A 23,124-nucleotide genomic window follows, 5' to 3' on the forward strand; every position below is an offset into this window, starting at 1 on the left:
ACATGGAGGCGTGGAATGGCAGGGCGATCTTTGGGTCGCAGCCGGATCTGGTGATCGAGTCGGACGCCAGTCGCCTCGGATGGGGAGCCCGATGCGGCTCGACCTCCGTAGGGGGCAGGTGGACGGAGGAGGAGCTTTCCCTTCATATCAACTGTCTGGAACTCCTGGCGGGGTCCTTTGCTATTCGGTCCTTCATGTAGGGCAAGGTATCTTGTTGTGTGCTCCTCTGGATGGACAACACGACGGCGGTGCAATATATCAACCGCTTGGGTGGCACGCGGTCCAGGGTTCTGGTGGAGCTAGCCAAAGACTTCTGGCATTACTGCCTTCAGCGCCAGATTTCGGTGATGGCCGAGTACCTCCCGGGAACTCAGAACTCGGTGGCGGACTGGAACTCCAGGCACTTCCGGGATGCCAGCGATTGGAGACTGGATGCGGCAGTCTTCAAATAACTGATGGCCTCCTGGGGTCCTTGCCAGGTGGATCTCTTCACTTCCAAATGGAATGCCCAGCTTCCCAGATACTTCAGCTGGAAACCGGATCCCGGGGCGGAGGCGGTGGACGCTTTTCTCCAGGACTGGTCATCGATACAGGCTTATGCCTTTCCACCATTCTTGTTCATTCAGAGAGCGGCGGCTCAGGTTCGGCGGCAGAGGGCCTCCTTGATCCTGATAACCCCGATTGGCGCTCTCAAGCGTGGTTCCCTTCTCTACCAGAGCTGAGCTGGGACCTTCCGATATGTCTACCATTCTTCGACGAGGTCTTGTTGGACCCCCTGGGCAATCCTCATCCCCTGGTACTTCAGGGCCATCTTCATCTTATGGCGTGGAGGATTTCAGGTGATGATGGTCGGACGGAGCTCTTTCATGAGAGGCTGAATTCCTCATCCAGCAAGCATGGGCCCTGGGGGCCATCAAGAGGTAGAGATCAGCTTGGAGGCGATGGGTACGTTGGTGTATGGAGAAGCACCTGGATCCCGTGGGCTTCAGCGTTTCGGATGTCATCAACTTCTTAACGGAACTTTTTCGGGAAGGGCTCGCTTATTGCACCATTAACTCCTTTATATCCGCCATTTCGGCAGGCCATGTTCCCATTGGTAACAATCCTGTGGGGAACACCCCTGGGTGTGTAAGCTCCTGAAGGGTATTAGGATTTCTCGCCCCCCTGAGCCTCGTTATGCAGGCCTCTGGGATGTCAATCTGGTCCTGCGTTTGCTGATGTCCTGGCAAGACAATCAGTATCTATCTAGAAAGGAAATCTCAGTGAAACTGGCAATGTTGTTATGCCTTATTTCGTGCAAAAGGGCATCAGATGTCCGAGCTCTGGATCTCACAGCACGGATTTTTACCCCGGAAGGGGTTACTTTCAACATATCGAGGAGAACCAAGACGAGTACAAGGTCAGTAACTTATCCTGCTTTTCCAGATTCCCCGAAGTTGTGTGTGGTTAGGTGCCTGAAGGCCTATGAGGATATGACATTGGAGGTACGGCCCTCCGGGTGATCGGCAACTTCTGATTGCCATTAAGAAACCGTTCAAGGCGGTGTCTTCCCCGACCATTGCAAGATGGGTCAGGTGGGTTATGACTGAGGCTGGTATTGACACTAGTGAATTTGGCGCACACTCTACTAGGGGAGCAATGGCTTCCAAGGCCATTCAGGTAGGGGGTAGATTGAAGGACATTATGAATGCAGCGGATTGGTCTTCAGATTCAACTTTTAAAAAGTTCTACTTTAAACCAATCCATGAAGCAGCCGCATTGGTGGTAAGTAGGCTTTGAACATGCATAATCCTCGCCTCCTCTCCTGCTGTAGTATGAGAACTTTCCTAGTTAGCGCGAAGGAAAGTTTCAATTCTAATAAGGAGGCGAGGATTATCCCCCCCCGGGCATGTTTCTCTTATGCCTTCCCACCCTTGGTAAGTTTTGGTGGTGGCTCTAAGAACGGAGTGAGTTCAGAGTTTCGTATCAGGGAAGTAACCTTTTGAGTCTTCTATTGTCATTGATTCTCCCTGATGTTCAATACTTTGTGTGTTTATGTCTTTCAAGGTTTTGTGCTATATTATGCTGTTGCATTCTCGTACAGTACTTATCTCTGATTGTTTTGACAGGATTTGAAATTGTATTGATATCATACTTAGTATGTTGGCCTTGGTAAGTGTTATGGTTTCGCAAGCAGCCTTCAATATCTTGTATATATCATCCTAGGTTCCGACGCCAAGACGGAATAGGACCCACAGGGCTTAACTTCCTGCAGCAGAGAAAGAGGAAGGACTACGGGGGCTGCAACTGTTAATGGACTGCATCATTACTTATGATTGGACTATTTGTGGCCATGGTTACTCCCGAGCCTCATGGGAGTTGCGGTCTTTTTTCCTAATTTCCTCATTTACTACAGTCTCCTCAGTAGGAAATACTTTCAGTTTTTTACTTTGATTCCATCAAGAAGGCATTCAGATGTGTCACACATTTGCCATAAATTCAGAATGTTAGAACTCTAGTTGCTTATTAGATCACTGTAGTAAAGCTACTGCTCACCAGGGAAGTCTGCTGCTGGTATTGACAGTGCATGTTTCAGTCTGCATGTCAGAATTTTTTAATGAAATAGAAGAGGATTTGAGAAGTCACTCAAAATGTGCCCTAATTTTTCTTTCTGCAGCACTAATCATACTTTCTATGGCAAAATGAACCCCCTCATTTTGTTCCTTGTTAAATTAAATGTTTTAAGAGTTACCACTTTATTCCAACCAAGATGGCTTCAGGTGTGCCATACGTTTGTCATAAGTAGGACTGTTAGCGCTCTAGTTGTTCTTTAGAACACTCTGGGAAGCTGCAGTAGAACACAAAGGAATCAACTGACAGTCTCTGCCCTTGTTGGATGTACATGTTTTACTGAGAATGTCAGACTTCATTCTCACATGACTGAGAAAGATAATGTGAATTTACAGAAAATATGCTCTCAGTTTAGCTTATAGATCACCTTCCAAACCTGTGTGGGAAAAGCATGAGAAAATAGTTTTCTCTCAAACATGATTCATGATATCACAGCAGAAGACTTTTTCACATGGTAAAATCACCTTAGAACACACCACAATTCCTAAAATGAGTATGGTACCATCAACAAATGATTTATAATGTAACTAAAGTCTTAAAACCTTCTATTAACTGCAATGCTTTTTAATGAGGTGCTATCATGTATATTGGTCCCAAGATGGCTGCCAACACTTCTTGGATGAAGTGCTGACAGTCAATCAGATCTCACGATGAGATGTGTGGTTAGGCTCCGCCCAGATATATATGTGATTTTACTTTTGATTTTCTCAGGAACTACTGAACGGATTTACACCATTTAAGCAAAAGGCACGAGTCTGAACTGAGGACTACCTCTTTGCCAAATTTGGTGTAATTCCGTTCAGCACTTCGGGCTGTAGCTGCGTCAACAGGTCCTATGGGAAAATGCATGGGGAAAACGCGTTTTGGGACCCCCTTTTTTCTCGGCCCCCGCTTGACGAATCACCGTGAAATTTTCAGGATAGGAGCGAACCGGAGCTGGCCAAAAGTTTGGAACATTTCGTGAAGATTCATCAATCGACGCCAACGTTATTCCAAATAAAATGTTGCGGATTTCCTATGGAAAATAGGCCCAAACTATAACTACCTACTGGCGATATATACATATCAAAAGAAGATGTGCCACGGCCAAGGTCCGGGAATTAGCTTTTATTTTCAATATATATATATAATTTTATTTTATATTTTCACTTGTTGGCTCAGTTTTTATGGAAAATATGGCGCTCTTCAGTGGTGCATTCCCCTTAATCGGCAGAGGCTCACCATCACTATCACAACAGTTTTACCGCAGTAAGGACGGGTCACACTCATGAGCATTTAATTATCCTAATTTTAATTATTAGAATATAGAACCTCCTCCCCAGATCCCTCTCGAATGCAGTTTAGGCGATGCACTCTGACACCACATAATATTTCCTTAAAGGGAGGACCCCTATCTTCTGTACCTCTCCCTTATGTAATTCGAGACTTTTACACCACCCGACATTACAAGCCCGGCACAATCCAACTAATCTCGCTAGTCTATCTCTTTGTCCGATGAACAAACTGAAAATATTGTCCTGGAACATAGCAGGCCTCAAAAAAAACATGACCATACCACCATGGGTCAAGTTTGTGGGTATGCACGATGTCTGTGTTTTCCAGGAGACATGGAGCATCAAAGCGCTCTTCCTTACAGGATATGCCACTTACTTTATTCCCGCAACCTCTAGCGGTAAGGGAAGACTCTCTGGAGGCCTCCAATATGGATTAACCTTGATTTGGGGTGGTCTGTCACTTTCCAAGAAAGCAATAGCAACAACATCATATGGCTTTCCCTAAAGGGCCCAAAAAACGGAGAATCCCTTGATCTCTTCAATGTTTATATTAGGGGCACAGTGAGTGGCAGGTCGTCGTCCATTTTAAGTCAATTAGAATTCCTTCTAGCAAAATGTCCACCCATCTCAAAAACTATCATAGCCAGGGACTTTAATTGTACATTTGAGCCCCTGAGCAATGAGGACCCCTTGAATTTATCTGAAGAGGACAATAAATGGGGAATACCACCTCTATCCTTGACCCCAGTTAGAAAATGGACAGAGATTGTTATGCAAATGAACGCCCTCACTCTGGAATACGGCCTAAGAGCCGTGAATGGAAGAACTTTGTCAGACCCTAAGGGGGCGAACACTTTCAATAAATTGTCATGTCCATCTCGTATCGACTACATCCTGGTGGACTTACGTCTCTGGGAAAATGTAGCCGATATGGACGTAAGCCCTACTGTAGATAGTGATCATAATCCCCTATCCCTAACTTTGCAGAACCGTTGGGCAGTCTTGCCGTTAAACCAATCTGCATGTAGAGCGGGCTCCTTTTTCTCTAAAGAGGTAACACTTTCTAATTGTGGTAGACGACTAAGGTGGCCCAGGGTATTAGGAGATGAAAAAAAGATCACCCTTATCTCCTCAATATTGGTAGAAAAAACGAGAGATCTCGAGACAGCTATGGCCTCGTCCCAGACGAGGGACAAGATTCCCATAATCCATCAGGAAACCATATGTATGATTGGAGAACAGTTTGCAGGAAGCGTCAGCTTAGGAAAAAAGAAACCTCAAAAAATAACCCCAATCCTTGGTTTACAGGATCCTGCAAAGAGAAAAGAAAAGCACTAATAGCTGCTGTCAAAGACAAAAATATTACTAGGGTTAAATTAGCGAGGAAAGATTACAATTCACCTTTGACCTTAGCTAAACGGGCTTGGGAGGAGGCACATTGGGATAAGTTAAAAATAGCGGCTGCTGAGAGAAACCCTGCCCCCTTTTGGTCACTTATTAACACCAAAAATAGGGCAGGTACTGTCTCTATTCCAAATCATATAGGCAGCCAGACTTGGTGGGACCACTTTTCAAAACTTTATGCTGAAGCCGCAGAGGGAGAATGAGTGCCTGGCAGGGATATTCAGCACTTACCTATCTCGGACCTTATAACCCCCTTTAGCCTTGATGAGGTCGTAAGTGCCATCAACAGTATTGTACCCGCTAAAGCGGCAGGACCAGTTGGCATTCCGGGCGATCTGTTCCGTCTGGAACCAGCTAAATGGGCTAAATATATTCAGCATTTGATTAATAGCCTGTTAGAGGGTGACGAAGTTCCCCCATCTTGGAAATTAGCTGAAGTCATCCCTATTTTTAAAAAAGGTGATCGCCAAGACCCTGCCAACTATAAGCCCATCAGCCTTGTAGATTGCATGCAAAAAGTGGCAGGGCGAACTCTTCTCAGTAGAATTCATCTTTGGATGGAGGAAGAGGGAATTCTATCTAAATGCCAAGCGGGCTTCAGGAAAGCCACTAGCACTATAGACCAAGTTTTTCGTCTACTTTTACTCTATTGGAAAGTGGTAGTCATAGCAAAGGGGAGCCTATACTTGGCATTCATTGACCTCAAGACGGCATTTGATCTAGTCCCATGAGCAAAGTTGTGGTCCGTCTTGCAGGAAATGGGAATACCCCCTTACATTCTATCCTTTTTAGGTCGTCTTCATGACGATACCTCTGCAAGGATAAGATGGGGTGACCAAGGGCAGACCACAGAGAGTATCCCAGTAAGGAGAGGAGTCCGCCAGGGCTGTGTTCTGGCTCCCACACTATTTTCACTTTTTGTGAACGGTGTGGTGGATTTTTTTAGCCAAATTCCAGCTGATGCACCAACCCTGGCAGGGGAAAAAATAGCTACGCTCCTCTTTGCTGACGATACTCTCTTAATCTCCAAATCCCCCATGGTCTCCAAACATTACTTACTCGCTTCCAGGCTTTTTGTACATCAAGGGGCCTTACTATCAACATCTCAAAAACAAAATTTATGGCTTTCAACCCTGGAAAACAGTTTAGACCCAATCTTATTCTTAATGGTTTATACCTTGAACAAGTTCATTGTTTTGATTATTTGGGGATAAGGTTATCGGATAAAATGTCATGGGGGCCCCATTTGAGCAAGATGCTTTTAAATCACAAAAGGGCAGTGGAGGCTTTCTTGAGAGAGCAGCGCTTGTCCTCTTCCAGATTGGTCTCCCCTGTTCTGGCTGTATATGAGGGAAAGGCAGTGAGTTTGGCTTCTTATGGAGCGGAACTCTGGGGATTCGAACAAACATCAGAGATTCAAAAGTCAGAGAACAAGTTTCTAAGAGACCTGGTCTCTGCCCCCCATTGTACTCCTTTAACACCCTTGTTCCTTGACATGGGGAGACACAGGTTGAGTGATATAGTTAGATTACGCCCTCTCTTGTATTGGGCAAGACTAAGATCTACCCCTGAGTTATGTCATTATGCAGCAGGTCTTGGTGAATTGATTACTCTGGACACGGGCAAAAGGGTAAAATGGCTAAGAGAACTTAAGGAACTTTTATCGTCCTTGGGCTTAGCCGATGCATGGGAGAACCAAGCCCAGCCATCCAAGGCGGAGCTAAAATAGATCTATTGGAACTGGATACACCAACGGCTCCTACTTTACCCGAGGCATGGGAAACTAACAGAGGACTTTCTACAGCATAAACAAGTTGGCCATTTGGAACCCTATTTGGATTTCATTCGAGTTCCTATGGACAGAAAGCTGTACATGCTTTTCCGGTTTGGGTCACTGTATCTCAATGCTACAGTTGCCCAAAGGGAACCAGCCAAAATAATTTCATCAAGCTGTCCGTGTTGCAATTATACGCAAGAAACCATAGCACATTGCCTATTCGCATGCCCGGCTTACCGGCAGGCTAGGAACAAATGGCTCAAACATATTTGTGTCCAGTTGGGAACAAAGAATCATCAAGTCGCACTCCGTATCTTGGGATCTGATGCATCCAGGTCTGTTTTTGTATGCGGAGTTGCAAAATTTCTGGGCTGCGCTTGGTTTATTCGCACGAAAGCCATCACTAAAGCTGCAAAAATAGTTGATGTCGCTACACAATAAACCCGCATCCATTATCCTGTGTAAGAGGGTAGAAGGAACGAACTGTGTTTTAAGAACTTCCGTCGACATGAGTAATTTGTTTTTATTGGGAATTTCGCCTTTACGAATTGTTGTCCTAACCATTGGTGCCATTGTTTGTGTTTTAAATTTTGTTTTTATATAACCTTTTTAAGTATTATAAACTTTGAATTGCATAATATTCTCTTTATGGATGCAAAAACTTTCATGATAGCAATTATTTGAACATAGCAATAACAAATGTGCCACAAAAATTAACACATGCACTTTTTACACTAGCACTTTATATCTGCCCTGCATTAAACATAAAGCATTTTTAGGTAGCTTCTTCAGTTAAGTATTGTGCTCCACCAAGTACCCATATGCACTGTTATAGCATTTGCACTTTCTTCTCCAACTATGTACTGTACTAAGCATCTTCATACATTAGAGAGCACCAGCAGTTTATTTGTCAAGTACAATCTATCTATGAAGCTCCAATTTTGTTATAAATTGTTGAATGTAATAATGTTTTAATAAGCACACTTAGCATTTCTATGCACTGGATTAGACCCGCTGATTGCCTGATATTTTTACTTTTTTATTTTAAGTACAAAGACCACTGTAAATGTCCAAAGACGCAATTGAGATTGTCATCTGTCTGAACTGGGTTCTTAAGATGTGTTCTTTTACTGGTATGTTCGAACTGTTTTTATCATGAATCTTTTATGGTTTTTTAAACCGAATAAAGATTATTGACTTGACTTGAATTTTAATTACAACTTGTGAACAGATTCACGATGGCCCTACGTGTTTCGGTCTCGCAGACGCCTTGATCACGGAAGACCGGAGGACCGCATGCATGTTTGGGAAGGGAAGGATAGTGTGTGACCCAGACAGGTGTAACGTATGAGCAAACTCTGGCATGACTTTGGAGAGTTCATAATTTACACTTGTTTTCATGAGTTGGTCTCTAGGATCCTGATTCTCAAAGGGAAATTTGCATGTATGTATTGACCAACATGTATATGTACTATTACACATAGGTGGAATTCCCCACTTTTTTGTCAGTCACCCTTTCTGAGTGAAGATTTACACTTGGATGTAGACTTATATGTCTCCACCCCTCCAATGATGGTGAGGGACCTTGTTTACAGAATTTATGACTATAACGGATCTGTATGTTATGTTCCGCAAACTTGACAGACGTGTCTGCCAATGGGGTGGAGATCTCCTCCACGAAGATAGCGACCTCCCCCATGGAGATGGAGATATCTGCCAACCGGGTGGGGCCCTCCGAATGGGAGGGAATAGACATTTAAGATATATATATGACCAAAATCACGCACAGGTAACACCCATTCACTTCAAAACAGATAACTAAATCCCAGAACCTAGGATCTGCCTTTTTTCCTTTGAACTATGTTACCCAGCAGCCAATAGGAGCAACATTCAGCCCCTAGTAAGCAGGCAACTTTAAATAGGAAAAGGAATTTTACTTAGGAGGAGGCAATCCTTATAGTAACATTTGGGGTTAAACACAACAAGCAAAGACTCTGCCAATGCATTGGGGGAGAAGGCACCCACCAAGGGGGGCAGTTGAAAGAAATGGCAGGATGAGGGAGGTGAATGAAACTTAAGTTCTCCAGGATGTAGTTAACCAAAGCTGTTCCTCAAGGTGCTCCTGGACACCTTCCCAACACACTCAAGGAGCCTAACCTCTCCACAATGCACCCTCTACTGCGAAATGGGCTGCCTGTTGCAGACAACTCTATTTTGATTCCAGATAAGAACTAAACTCCCTCTCTAGCCCTAAATGTTATCCTGCAACTACCTTGCTACACTCCAATTCTCCCAACCCTACACTTTTATGCAGAGATCACATACATATCCCTCAAACACAGCCCCTAAAACACAAGCTCTATAAACATTACGCTATTTCTATTATTTTATTTTTATTCTTCCTTTCTTTCATATAGTTACCATTACAAAGAAACTGGTTGCCACTATTGGGGCAGGAATACTTCTTGATGCATCAGGGCAGCACAAGGGGTCTCTTTCTAAATGCAACCCTAAAACTCTGAGCTATGCCATACAAAAATATCACCAACACACTATAGAGGATTTCTATACTATAGTGTAGTTTCTATATTCCTGATAGGCTCTGCGCATGAGAATAATATACACTATAGTTTTGACATAGGACTGAGGTCAGTATGTCTCTATCGAGTACATTAAACTTAATTACTTGTGTGTGCCAGCTAACTCAGAGGTCACTAGAAACTTCGCGAATAAACAAAATTTGGATGATGCGCTCACCACACCTCATCTCCAATAAAGCTCTCTCTATGGTGCTTGGAGTGACGTCGGGGATTTGGCTTGCCATATCGGAGCAGTGGGAGCAAAAATAGGATGTATCACACTAAAGGGTTCGAACGGTGGAGTAAAACAAAGCACCAAGCATCACTAACTCCAAATGAATGTATCTCACTAAAAGTGATGAAATGCTACTGTACTAAAAGACAAAGCCAGTGTGTGTAAACAAAGGAGGGAAAATAAATCTTTTCTTTTAAAGGCGAGAACCCTCACTCACCCGAGGGTGACATGCTTCATCATTGGGTCCCCTCTTGCACACTGCAACCGCAAGGTATACAGTGTGGGCTACAACTCTCAGAGAAGAATAAGAGAGGAGCGTGAGGTGTTTTAATGAGGATACCAACTTAGGCAGTGGGAGTAAGGGGCAGAGTGTAAGTCAAACAAAATGTGAGTAGATAAAACTAGCTATAGGGTAACAAAATTTAATTTAATGATAGTTCCCATCAGCTAGAGTTAAAATGAGGTGATTTAGGATTAAAATAATATCCTAGTTATTGGTGGTCGACATGTTTCTGCCAGATGACTACTTGTTCGCGGCATTCATCAGGACCTCTCAATATTATCACTCTGCTTGTAGAACAAAAAATAAATTACAGACCATACTCAGTGGTAAGGTGTTTATGACAACAGAACCAGCTGCAGTCCGGTCCAGTGTCTCTGAAGAAAAAGATAGTAAATAAATTCAATATCAATTCCAAAACGTCAAAGTCAACCTCCACACACCAAAACAAACACCACACACGTGATATGTGTTGCACACGTGGTTAAAAATGGAGAACAAACACCATTCAGGTAAGTATATATAGTGTGTGAACTCACCTATGGGTAATATTAATTTACCTCTACCTTTCGAGGAATGATGCTTCAAAGCACAAATTACTAGAAATAAATAAATAAAAGAACGGCTCAAACTGGTTCTCCCATGTTGCACAAAAACGGACATATATAATGATAGTTTAGTACTACTGTCATTGGATATCGTTATGACAAGCAAAATCTATTAATTACTCGATACACAATATTCAGGGCAATAATGAAGGGTGATAACTTTATAACCCACATGTCCCAAAAGCGAGTAACTCACAGTCACTACATAGTAACATACAGCTCTAAGGATGTATAGCATGTGTTAAATGCTATCAGCAATATAGAGACCTTTAATGTGTGTTGCACATAGCTGGAACAATGTAATCATAGTCTAGTGCTCATGAAGTTGAATTATACTACAACAAGCAAAATCTGTTAGATTCGTCAGTATGCAATATTCAGGGCAATAATTGGGAGTAATAACCTTGTAACCCACACATCCCAAAAACGAGTTGATCAATGTCGCTACAAGCGGGCATGCAGCTCTAAAGATTATGTGGCATGTGTTCGCTGGTATCGACTTAATCAGTCTAAAAACCCTGAACATATAGGGTGTATATTCACACTATCTTCACAGCGCACAAGCCATCGACGGCTACCCGCACTCGCAACCTCCAGTACCTTGCGTTAATCTGTGTCTTCCTATTCAGGGCACCAACCGAAGGGGGAGAGACGGCGCGTCTCGAAATGTTTTTAAATCCACCCAGGCAACTTCATGAATGCGTCTACCCGGAAGTAAAGCAGTTAGCATCCGGGTCGCAAAGGATCAAGGGAAATGTAGTTTAGTCATGGAAAAAGCAGTGGATTACGCTATAGAAAGTCGGACGACAATAGTGTCAGCAGTCTCCTGTATTCGGAAGTCACAGAAACCAAACCAGACGCACTAAAGATGAATGATATGCCCACAGTGTAGTGAAATGATCAATTTGTAATTCTGAGCTCGGCATAAAAACGGGGCCATGTCACTGTGACGTAACACAGCTTAATCATGTGGCTTAACGAATGGAAATAATACATACATATAGTTCCATATGTAAAGCAAGGTACCAACTATACAATTACACATTATTTGCAAATTGGTACATAATGCACAATAAAGATGGTGTATCCAATGTAGGTGGAAGAAACGGACCAGCATGTGTAGGGAATGGGGAAGTAAATATGAATTTATTCTAGTATACATATAAAGCCTACAGGCAAGACTAACAACGTGGACCTGGCACTTGTTCCATTAGAAGTCAGTCATAATGTTATCCACCATCTATGATTGGTATCATTACTCCCATACATATGCTGTTAATCATCCAAAGATATGTTGAGACACTGTGGGGGACATGGCAGAGTTAAACAGAGCCCCAGGGAATGTCCTCATTAAGACCTTTCAAATGACTTTTAATACGGAACACCCAACGTTGTTCCCGGCGAAATAGAACATGATACCAATCATAGATGGTGGATAACATTATGACTGACTTCTAATGGAACAAGTGCCAGGTCCACGTTGTTAGTCTTGCCTGTAGGCTTTATATGTATACTGGAATAAATTCATATTTACTTCCCCATTCCCTACACATGCTGGTCCGTTTCTTCCACCTACATTGGATACACCATCTTTATTGTGCATTATGTACCAATTTGCAAATAATGTGTCATTGTGTAGTTGGTACCTTGCTTTACATATGGAACTATATGTATGTATTATTTCCATTCGTTAAGCCACATGATTAAGCTGTGTTACGTCACAGTGACATGGCCCCGTTTTTATGCCGAGCTCAGAATTACAAATTGATCATTTCACTACACTGTGGGCATATCATTCATCTTTAGTGCGTCTGGTTTGGTTTCTGTGACTTCCGAATACAGGAGACTGCTGACACTATTGTCGTCCGACTTTCTATAGCGTAATCCACTGCTTTTTCCATGACTAAACTACATTTCCCTTGATCCTTTGCGACCCGGATGCTAACTGCTTTACTTCCGGGTAGACGCATTCATGAAGTTGCCTGGGTGGATTTAAAAACATTTCGAGACGCGCCGTCTCTCCCCCTTCGGTTGGTGCCCTGAATAGGAAGACACAGATTAACGCAAGGTACTGGAGGTTTAGAGTGCGGGTAGCCGTCGATGGCTTGTGCGCTGTGAAGATAGTGTGAATATACACCCTATATGTTCAGGGTTTTTAGACTGATTAAGTCGATACCAGCGAACACATGCCACATAATCTTTAGAGCTGCATGCCCGCTTGTAGCGACATTGATCAACTCGTTTTTGGGATGTGTGGGTTACAAGGTTATTACTCCCAATTATTGCCCTGAATATTGCATACTGATGAATCTAACAGATTTTGCTTGTTGTAGTATAATTCAACTTCATGAGCACTAGACTATGATTACATTGTTCCAGCTATGTGCAACACACATTAAAGGTCTCTATATTGCTGATAGCATTTAACACACGCTATACATCCTTAGAGCTGTATGTTACTATGTAGTGACTGTGAGTTACTCGCTTTTGGGACATGTGGGTTATAAAGTTATCACCCTTCATTATTGCCCTGAATATTGTGTATCGAGTAATTAATAGATTTTGCTTGTCATAACGATATCCAATGACAGTAGTACTAAACTATCATTATATATGTCCATTTTTGTGCAACATGGGAGAACCAGTTTGAGCCGTTCTTTTATTTATTTATTTCTAGTAATTTGTGCTTTGAAGCATCATTCCTTGAAAGGTAGAGGTAAATTAATATTACCCATAGGTGAGTTCACACACTATATATACTTACCTGAATGGTGTTTGTTCCCCATTTTTAACCATGTGTGCAACACATATCACGTGTGTGGTGTTTGTTTTGGTGTGTGGAGGTTGACTTTGACGTTTTGGAATTGATATTGAATTTATTTACTATCTTTTTCTTCAGAGACACTGGACCGGACTGCAGCTGGTTCTGTTGTCATAAACACCTTACCACTGAGTATGGTCTGTAATTTATTTTTTGTTCTACAAGCAGAGGGATAATATTGAGAGGTCCTGATGAATGCCGCGAACAAGTAGTCATCTGGCAGAAACATGTCGACCACCAATAACTAGGACATTATTTCAATCCTAAATCACCTCATTTTAACTCTAGCTGATGGGAACTATTATTAAATTAAATTTTGTTACCCTATAGCTAGTTTTATCTACTCACATTTTGTTTGACTTACACTCTGCCCCTTACTCCCCCTGCCTAAGTTGGTATCCTCATTAAAACACCTCACGCTCCTCTCTTATTCTTCTCTGAGAGTTGTAGCCCACACTGTATACCTTGCGTTAGCAAAAATAGGATCCCTGCAACGAGTCCAAAAAGTAGTGACAGTCCGCCAAACACAGAGTGAACAAAGTTGGTAACTATTCTGAGGACTGCTTGAAAAGGTGCTAACAGTCCTGAACACACGGTCTTAAATACATGTACAATACCGCTTGTATCAGACATGTTTAAGATACATTCTAACATTTCTGAGAAATGTATAGGGCAGTTTGTATTCAAAAGGGTATGTATCTCGGCAGAAGTCCTTGCTACTTGTAGATCATAGGTCACTTTGGCCAAGGTCAGTGGCACAGTTTGTTGTAAAAGAATGGCTTTCATTCTGCTTAGAGTATCAATTCGTATAGAAGAGATGTTCAGTGAAGGCCATAGAGGCGACTCCCTGACTGTCTGTATTTGTGGAAACAAGACTTGCATACAGCAAGTGACCCTGGATGTAACTGTTACTAGATATGGGATACCTGGCAACATTATTTTCAAAAGGGGGGACTGAGAGCTGGGTTATGAGGTCCTGCACAAAGGCTTCCAAATGAGGCTAGAATTTAAAGAAGGTGTGCAGTTCCTATGTGAGTGTGGGGGAAGACAGGTCTTTCTTCGTGATGCCCTCACACACCCCGAGAGGTGTCATGCTTCATCATAGGGCGGTTGCCCCTCATCAGGCTGGTGCTGCAATGCCTGACGGGCTCCCGAAACCGGGGCTCTTTGTCGGGGATCTCTTGAAGAAGAAGCCGTAAGGTGCGTGTGGGTGTGGGGGCTAGGTAGTGCACAGTGAGATTAAATAGGACAAAATAGGTGTACAGCAGTCCTCTAGAATCACATTTTAACAGAAAGGTAGTGCTACCCTAACTAAAAGCAAGAGTGAGCCCCTGTGTGGACGATAATGTTCCTAAGGGGCAGTATATGTGTGGAAGGTCGACATGTTTGGTGCCTAGTCCTGCCCCTAACGGGTCAATTGGCTCTCCTTCAGGACCGATTAAAGAAAAAGTGAGATTTGCGCACTACCGCCTGGTATTCAGATAATCATTATAAATTACCAGGGGCGGTAGATATGCCCTAGTTGACATATACTGGGGAATTTAGTAGACCTGTTTGAAAGGGAACAAAAACAGGGGGGTGGGGGGGTTGGATAAAGCAATATGGGTTACTCATTGTAGCAACTACATGAAGCATTTAAGTATGAAAAGGATATGCTTATAGCATATAGAAACAATGCATACCGTAAGTGTTGAGAAAAGTAGTGCTGAGGCATAGTGGTCACATGGTTGCCAGAGCGCTACTAAGGGCACTTCAAGTGAGAGTGAACTTTATCGTGACAGTAATGGCATGCACGGCCATGAGAGGGATCTAACGCTTACAAGGTGAGAACAGCTGCTCGCTCAGTGAGATAGGGAACAACCATAAGTGCTCGGGTAAATAGTAATACTCCGCAGGCAGGAATGCTAGAAAGGCTATGGAAGGGTCCAGGCACTGAGAGTGACTGAGACATAGATAGGTAGTGGCCTGATGGGTGCGTGCTTAGTGCTCATGTCGAGTCAACTGATCGTTACGGGGGGACCCTAGTATGGGGTGTCCCGTAAGGTCTCGGCCACTGAGGTGCTCGCCGGCGTTTCAGAAGGCACCGTAATGACATCAATTTGCCAGGTTGCAGAAAAAGAAAACGGCGGTGTGCGTGCTGGCGCCGGTTACTCTTAATGGAGGTGCACGCGTGCAGGGGAGTGAGTGAGTAAGTGTGTTGACCGATTGCCTGACTTATCCTATTTAATCTCACTGTGCACTACCTAGCCCCCACAGAATGATACCACTTGTATCAGACAAGTTTAAGATACGTCCCAACATTTCGGTGAAATGTGTAGGGCAGTTTGAACTTAACAGAACCTGTATCTCAGCCGAAGTCCTTGCAATTTGTAGATCATAGGTTTCTTTGGCCGAGGTCAAAGGCACGGTTTGTTGTAAAAGAATGACTTTCATTCTGCTTAAAGTATCAATTCGTATAGAGGAGATGTTCAGTGAAGGCCATATAGGCGACTCCCTGACTGTGTCTATTTGGGGGAACAAAACTTGCATACAGCAAGTGACCCTGGAGCCAACCGTAACTAGATATGGGATACCTGGCAACATGCCACAACAGCTCTGATCATTCAACATGAGGTAACTCCCATTTGAAAGATGGCCAAACGGATTAATCACAGAGGCTGGTGAACCTTGCAGGTGGCAGGATGAATTTGCAGTAGAACGGCTACAGGCCCCGTGTAAACTAATATCCCGACATATGAGTGAACCGCTCAGTGCATTTTCACAGTGTGTACTGCTAAGAAACATTTCACGCCCCCCACTCCAACATCTGTGTGTGTAAGGTAAATCCCAGGATGTCTTGACGTGTTCTTTACCCAACCTTTCATATTTGCCTGCTTGCATTTGTTTGAGGCAATACTGAAAATGAAAAGTTGTAACAGGCAGAGTTATTTTGCCATGAATGATCCATTCGGTAGCTGGTTTTTCTGCTACTGTAAATGGCAATTTTTTCAGTTTTTCAATGCTCAGCACTGTATACTTTGATACTTTGTGCCAGTTCGATCTGTTTATCAGTGAGATTGAATTCTGAAAACAGTGACGTAGAGTTGATTAAACTCCAAGGCACTTGGGGGCAAATTAACAAGCCAGGCGATAAAATTATCGCCGCTTTAGCGGCAGAAAACTGCCGCTAAAACGGCGATAATGGGCTTGATAATATGCTCTATGGAATTCCAATTGAAGCCCATGTTAGATGTCCTCCACATCTAACATGGGCTTCAATTGGAATTCCATAGAGCATATTATCAAGCCCATTATCGCCCTGCCGCTAAAGCGGCGATAATTTTATCGCCTGGCTTGTTAATATGCCCCTTAGCCTGCACACAAGTTTTGTAGCGTCCAGCCTAATAGCATGATAGAACATAGTTGAGACTGACCATGTTGCAGCATAACCAAGTCTTGTTCCATGATGTCTATGACAGAAGACACAATGCTGTCCAATGAATATATCTTGGACGACAGAGTCGTTAACCCATTGTCTACTACAGAGAGAGATTTCTCTAAATTAATACGATCAATTTCTTGTAGTCGTTCTGCAGTCTCTGCTTGGGTAATCTTTCATATTTCATTATAAGCAGCGGAGATACCGGTATATATGAAACGTTTTTGACGTGTTTTTCTTGGTCCTAGCAAGAATTCCCTAAGGTCTGCACCTTCTTTAAGTAAAGATAAGTGTTGTTTTACATCCTGCAGTGTAGCTTTCTGTAGCCAATCAAGGCAGAGTTTCCCTGCACTGCATGTTGTTACTACCCCTGGATGCTGTCTTTGAACATAGCGTGGGTCTGGCCTATTGATAGTGAAACCCTGTGTTTTGTTCAGCAAATGATCTTGACAATTGTTTGTGTCTGTGGGCCAGAGCAACCATTTTTTTCCATTCTGGATCTGATCTGTTGTGATGCAAAATATTATGTATGTCGACCTCCCCCCGTGTAGTGCTATTACTTGCAGGTATCGGTATGGTCGGTGTGTTCATATCTTTGATCTTAGCGAACCCAAGGCATGACGTTTGTTGGGCAGTGTCATTCAAAAACATAAGTTGCTCAGGGATGATACAGGCTCTAAACAAAGCTTCTACCCCCTGCACTTGCCAATCTTTTGTACCCCAGACAGATTTTGTCTCAATGTTGTCTTTCCAAAAGTCGAAACCCTGTCTAGACAGTTGGGCAATAAAGGCTGCAGAATAAATCTGTTTGGTATTGGTTAACATATTTTTCGTTCATGTCTTATTCAGATTCTTAAAATAAAACGATTCTGGATTTGATAAGTTGAACCCTGAAAAATATGGAAATTTCATTGCAAAAGTTTTTGAGCTACCCTTTGGAGGTGTTGGACAATGTTCCCATTGGTTATACATAAATACATTTCTAGGTGATGCAGTTTTATACAAGAAATGATGACCATAGTGGTTATAACAATACATTTGTTCATAGTCTGATGAACCCTCTAAATATTCATGATTTGTGAATACTGCAGACATTTCTAGATCAGACATAATGTTATTAATAGTCTCAAAGTCCCAATCATCAGAAAAGGTACTCGAGGTAATAAAGTCACTTAATGAAATTTTAAATAAGTGTGGAATCTTCAAATGTTCCGATGGGCCAAAAATGTCATATTCAGTTCTGTCCCAAACTATACCATCTGGTATAGGAACAGCTGTGATGTTCATTGCTGACAAGTCTCTTGCTTCACGATGGGATGATTTGTGTGGCTGGAGATGTAAGTTCACTCTTTTACTTGCTGTGTCCATTTGAATATATCTTCCATTTATCAGAATACCCAGAGTTATTACCAGAGCTAACCAAAGTAGAAAGAAGCAATCCATAGTTCAATCCATGGTGAAACCAGATAAGTCTTTTTCAGGAGATGAAAAAACTCTGATGCTTGTTCTTTGAAAGTTCTTTGTGCTGACGTTGTTTCAGGTTTGCTGGGAACCTTAGAAAACTTATCAAAGTTAATGAAATAGTCAGAGGCAGTTCTTTCAATGGTTTGAATTGCATCAGGATTCGTTGAAATCGCTGGAACCAGTTGATCACTTGTTACTTCGTTGTAGACAGGTGTATCAGGGCGAACTGTTATTTGGGTCTCAAGAGGGCCGAGTTCCATAGCTTTGTTGCTTAGTCCTTCATTTCTCACTGTAGAATGTTCAAAGGTCTCTAAGTTTGAACCTCTTGGATTGTAGCTAGCAGAGTGCGCCTGCTACATTGTTGGAGTCCACTTGGCCTACTGCTTAGTATCGGCCACATAGTGTGGTTTGATCAGGTCGATGGACACAAATCTTTTCTCCTTCTTACCAGCAAGGGGCGGCAGTAGTACTGTTCACGATCCGTGGATTGCTAGAACAGGTACTGGTTGTCTGTAAGAAGGCCCAAATTCCTTCTTGTCCGCGATCTTTTCTCTGACTAGATCACCAAGCTTTGGGATACAGACAGGCCTTGCTGGGACGGTTGGTTTCTCCCCAGTAGTGGCTGGTTTCAGGAACGCGTTGCTTTGTTTCGATCTTAGTTCATTTAAGTCCTGTAAAACAGTCAAACGATCTTTAATATCACTCAATACTAGAAGATGATGAGGGTCAAACCCTGTGTGCACTGGTGAGTTATGCAGTAACAATCAGTAATAACAGTCATCAATTTTAACGCTCAACCTCCTAATGGTCATTGTCCAAACCATTCTTTAAATAAACATTTTTTAATAATCAAGAAGGAGCGCCATTGTATAATTCCACTTCACAATCAAATATTCAAGTCCAACAAAAAAGATCGTTACGATGATTTCTTCATATCTTGTTCTTTATTTTATAATTGTTATTCCTTTTCCAAATCAATATCAAAAGAATTTTTCATCCAACAACAGTCAATGATTTATACAGCCAACGCATTTCATCCCTTCCTAGGACATCATCAGGTCTGTGAAGTAAGAAAGACACAAAATCATGATCCAATACAAATTTTCAAATCGAAAGCACATCCTAGATTTAACATAATCCTCTATTCAAACATCCTGCCTATTTGACAAACTGTATGTACTGAAGGACATACCTATACAAATCATGCTAGCTCATATATACATCATTAATTTTACACATCATAACACCGTATATATGATTTTACAAAAGGTCAACAGCTTTTAGCATTTTCTCATGAACAATAAAGGTACTGATCTTCTCAAATATTGCGGATCTGTTGTCAATGATCAACTACGCAACCTCTGAAATTCCTTGCTATAAACATCGTAATCTATCTACATCCCTTAAATTTCTACCTTGTTATAATATAATATTACTTTGTCTCGCTCCACAGTTCCTGCGTAATTATTCATCACACCCACCTCCTGTGTTCCAATAATTCAAAGCTTCCAAGCTTAATAAATTTCTTCCAGTTCAATAATTGTCCTCTTGTTCATCCTAGTGAGACAAATCTGCAATATGAAATTATTTCTAATCAAATCCATGCATCATTATAATCCACTTATTTTCCTGTTACTCTTACTGTTACATTCGTGGTAAAAAAATGGCTCTCTCACCTTGAGGCTAAATCAACCATCAATATATCCTCTGGTTGCTTTGTTGAAAATACTTGTTTAATTATATCCAATCGGAATAAATCTGTCAAGATACAAAAAAAAATGGAAAACTTGCGTTTATTCATTTTAGCCAGCCTGGCAACAAAATCAAGAAAATTCCGATCTCCTATTTTGATAAACTATTCTCACCTCTTTGTCTGAAAATGTATTAAAAAAAACGTATTCTCTAAATTGATGTCCTGAGCGTGTAGTCCTTCTGCTGATAACATCAATAATCTATAAAAAATAGAAAAGAAAAGAAAAGAAAGACACCGGACCCGTTTGAAATATTCGAGATTCTGTATCCTGATCTTTAACTCATGATCCTACTATCGTGCCTCAAAGAATCTCCCTGGTTAAGTACCTGTAATCATTAAGACGGTCGAATTCACCGCTTCTCGTCGCGTCCGCAGTTGGCCCGATAATTCCGCTGTCAGCTGTCTCCCGCCAAAGACTCTAAATTTAAATGCCGGTCTGACCAATCCAAATACTAGATTTCCAATCTCCTATTTTGCATACTTAATTCATGTTTCCCTCATGGTCCGCCCTTTCAAGCTTCCGTCAGTTCTATATCAGTTTCATAGTGTCCAATCCCAACCAATCCGGAGATTCTGTTCTAAACAAACAACCAATAAATAACCTGCGTCCCCTTTCCTTTAACAAACAACCACTCCGTAGCCTGCTTCTCCTTTCTTTACCGTGTATCCTCTCGCATCCTATCCTTCGTTTACTGTTTTTGTGTGGGTGTACCCGGAAACACTTCAGATGCAACGCACTTCCAATCACCTACTATTCACCCAAACTAATAGTCAGTTTCCTGTTTCACGTGTCGGTACAACAGGAAACATTTCAGATAAAACGTTACCTGTTTTACGAGTGCGTATAACCGAAAACACATCAAATACGACGAATCACCAATCACATAATGTCAAAAGCGGACCGCTCCTGTTAACAATAGATCTAGGTTATAGTACTTTATCTTTACCTATTATACCATGCCATGTTCTCTCATTAATCACCTACATATTCAAATTCCAAACTACAGTCAATGATTCAATGCACCTAATCAAATGATTATTCTTGACCTAAGCCAAACACATAATGTAGCTATATAAGTCCAATATTATAGCACACTTCAACTTATAATTACCTAAATTGGGATTCGACCCTATCAATACTGGTCAATAGACCAACAATTTCAATTACCTATTTATAATAATCCGTGATTCTCTTGTAAGTCTGTTATTTGATAACAAAACAATGAGACTGCACACCCCAATATCTGGATACTTCATTCCTCTCTCATTTTATAACATTTTCGACAACACCAACCTCTGTCCGTCGGAATATTTGGTCATTTTACATACCATCAACCACAGTTTTTACAACTAACCAAACCGAAGCAAAAGCAATGAATATCGTATTTAAACCAAAAAATGATGAAGCCCTGAATCACTGTTCAAACCAAGGGAAACTGCTCTGCATTTACTGATCCATTTGGCTTCTTCTTGCCTGATTCTTAATTCCCAATCACCTCCTCTATTGCTAGGCAATATTCTATGTATGCCATTGAACCTAAAGTCCTTTTGCATGTTGTGACATTCCTTAATGTGTGTATAGAGTGGTGATCTAGTATCTTGGTTCAGTATCGAATGCCTATGTTCTTGAATTCTTAATTTCAAATTTATTTTCGTGCTCCCAATATTAATTTTCTTACAGGCACAAATAATGACATAAATTACTCCTGTGCTATTACAGTTGATGAACTCATTGATGACGTAATGTTTCTGTGTGTTATACATAAAATCTTTAATTTTGTTTATTCCTAAATCACAAATATTACATGTACCACACACATAAAATCATTTTGGTTGCTGTGGCAGCCAGTTAGAATCCACAGGTCTTTGAGGTGCTATATAAATCCTTGTAACCATATCTTTTAAAGTCGCACTTTTTTTATAGATCACCCCTGGTCTGTCTCCTATCAGGTTCAACAATCCCGGCACCCCCTTCAACAAATTCCAATTCTTTCCTAGAGCTTTGTATATACTATTCTTCTGTGTGCAATGAGTAGTAACAAATGCTACTCATTCCTTAGATTGGCTCTTTTCTTTCTGCACTAAAGTGGTTCCCCTACGTACTCTCATTACTCTTTCTTTCTTTAATATCAAACTTTTATTTTCCATCACTGTGCCTTTCATGTCAAGGTCCGGAATCAACATTCTAGTTCCAAATAGGACTTCAGATGGAGTGACACTCCCTAGAGAACTTCTTGGCAAATTGTTTAATGAGCGTTGAACCCCACAAAGATGTTTGACCCACCCATCACCCGAACCTAATACCCTAGCTGTTACAGACTGCTTTATGTCTCGTTTTTTTCTTTCCACAACAGAATTTCCCTCATGATGGAATGAAGAAGAATATCGCAATGCTACGCCCAAACTGGCCATGGCTTCTTTGTAAGCTCGAGAGCTAAACGCAATAACCTGGTCAGAATGTAGTGTGCCAATTGCATATGTGCCGATAAAGACTCGCAAATCTTTTATAACAGTTTGAGCGTCAGCTGAGCGCTGAGGCCACATCCAAAGGAACCTTGATTTAGTGTTTGTGGGACTGCCTCTGTCCACAGGGATGGCTGAATGTAGATAGTCTAATGCTGTCTAACAATGTTGTCTGTACTGGGCTGGCTACGTTGTAGACAGGTGCCTGGTGGCGTTCTGTACTGCGATCTCTATTGCAGTCTATGCATTCATTAATAAAAGTGTGAATCAGTGTATTCATTCCTGGCCACCAGTACATCTCTTTTAGTTTTAAAATTGTGTTAGAGATCCCCTGATGTGTCAGACCCTCTCCCAGATGTGCTTCGTAAATTAAAGCTGCCCTTCGTTCCATGTTTGGTATTACCCTATCCCCCACTGCAGGGATTCGAGCAAACAGAA

The sequence above is a fragment of the Triturus cristatus genome, chromosome 6 (assembly GCF_964204655.1).
Source record: "Triturus cristatus chromosome 6, aTriCri1.1, whole genome shotgun sequence".
Lineage (NCBI taxonomy): Eukaryota > Metazoa > Chordata > Amphibia > Caudata > Salamandridae > Triturus > Triturus cristatus.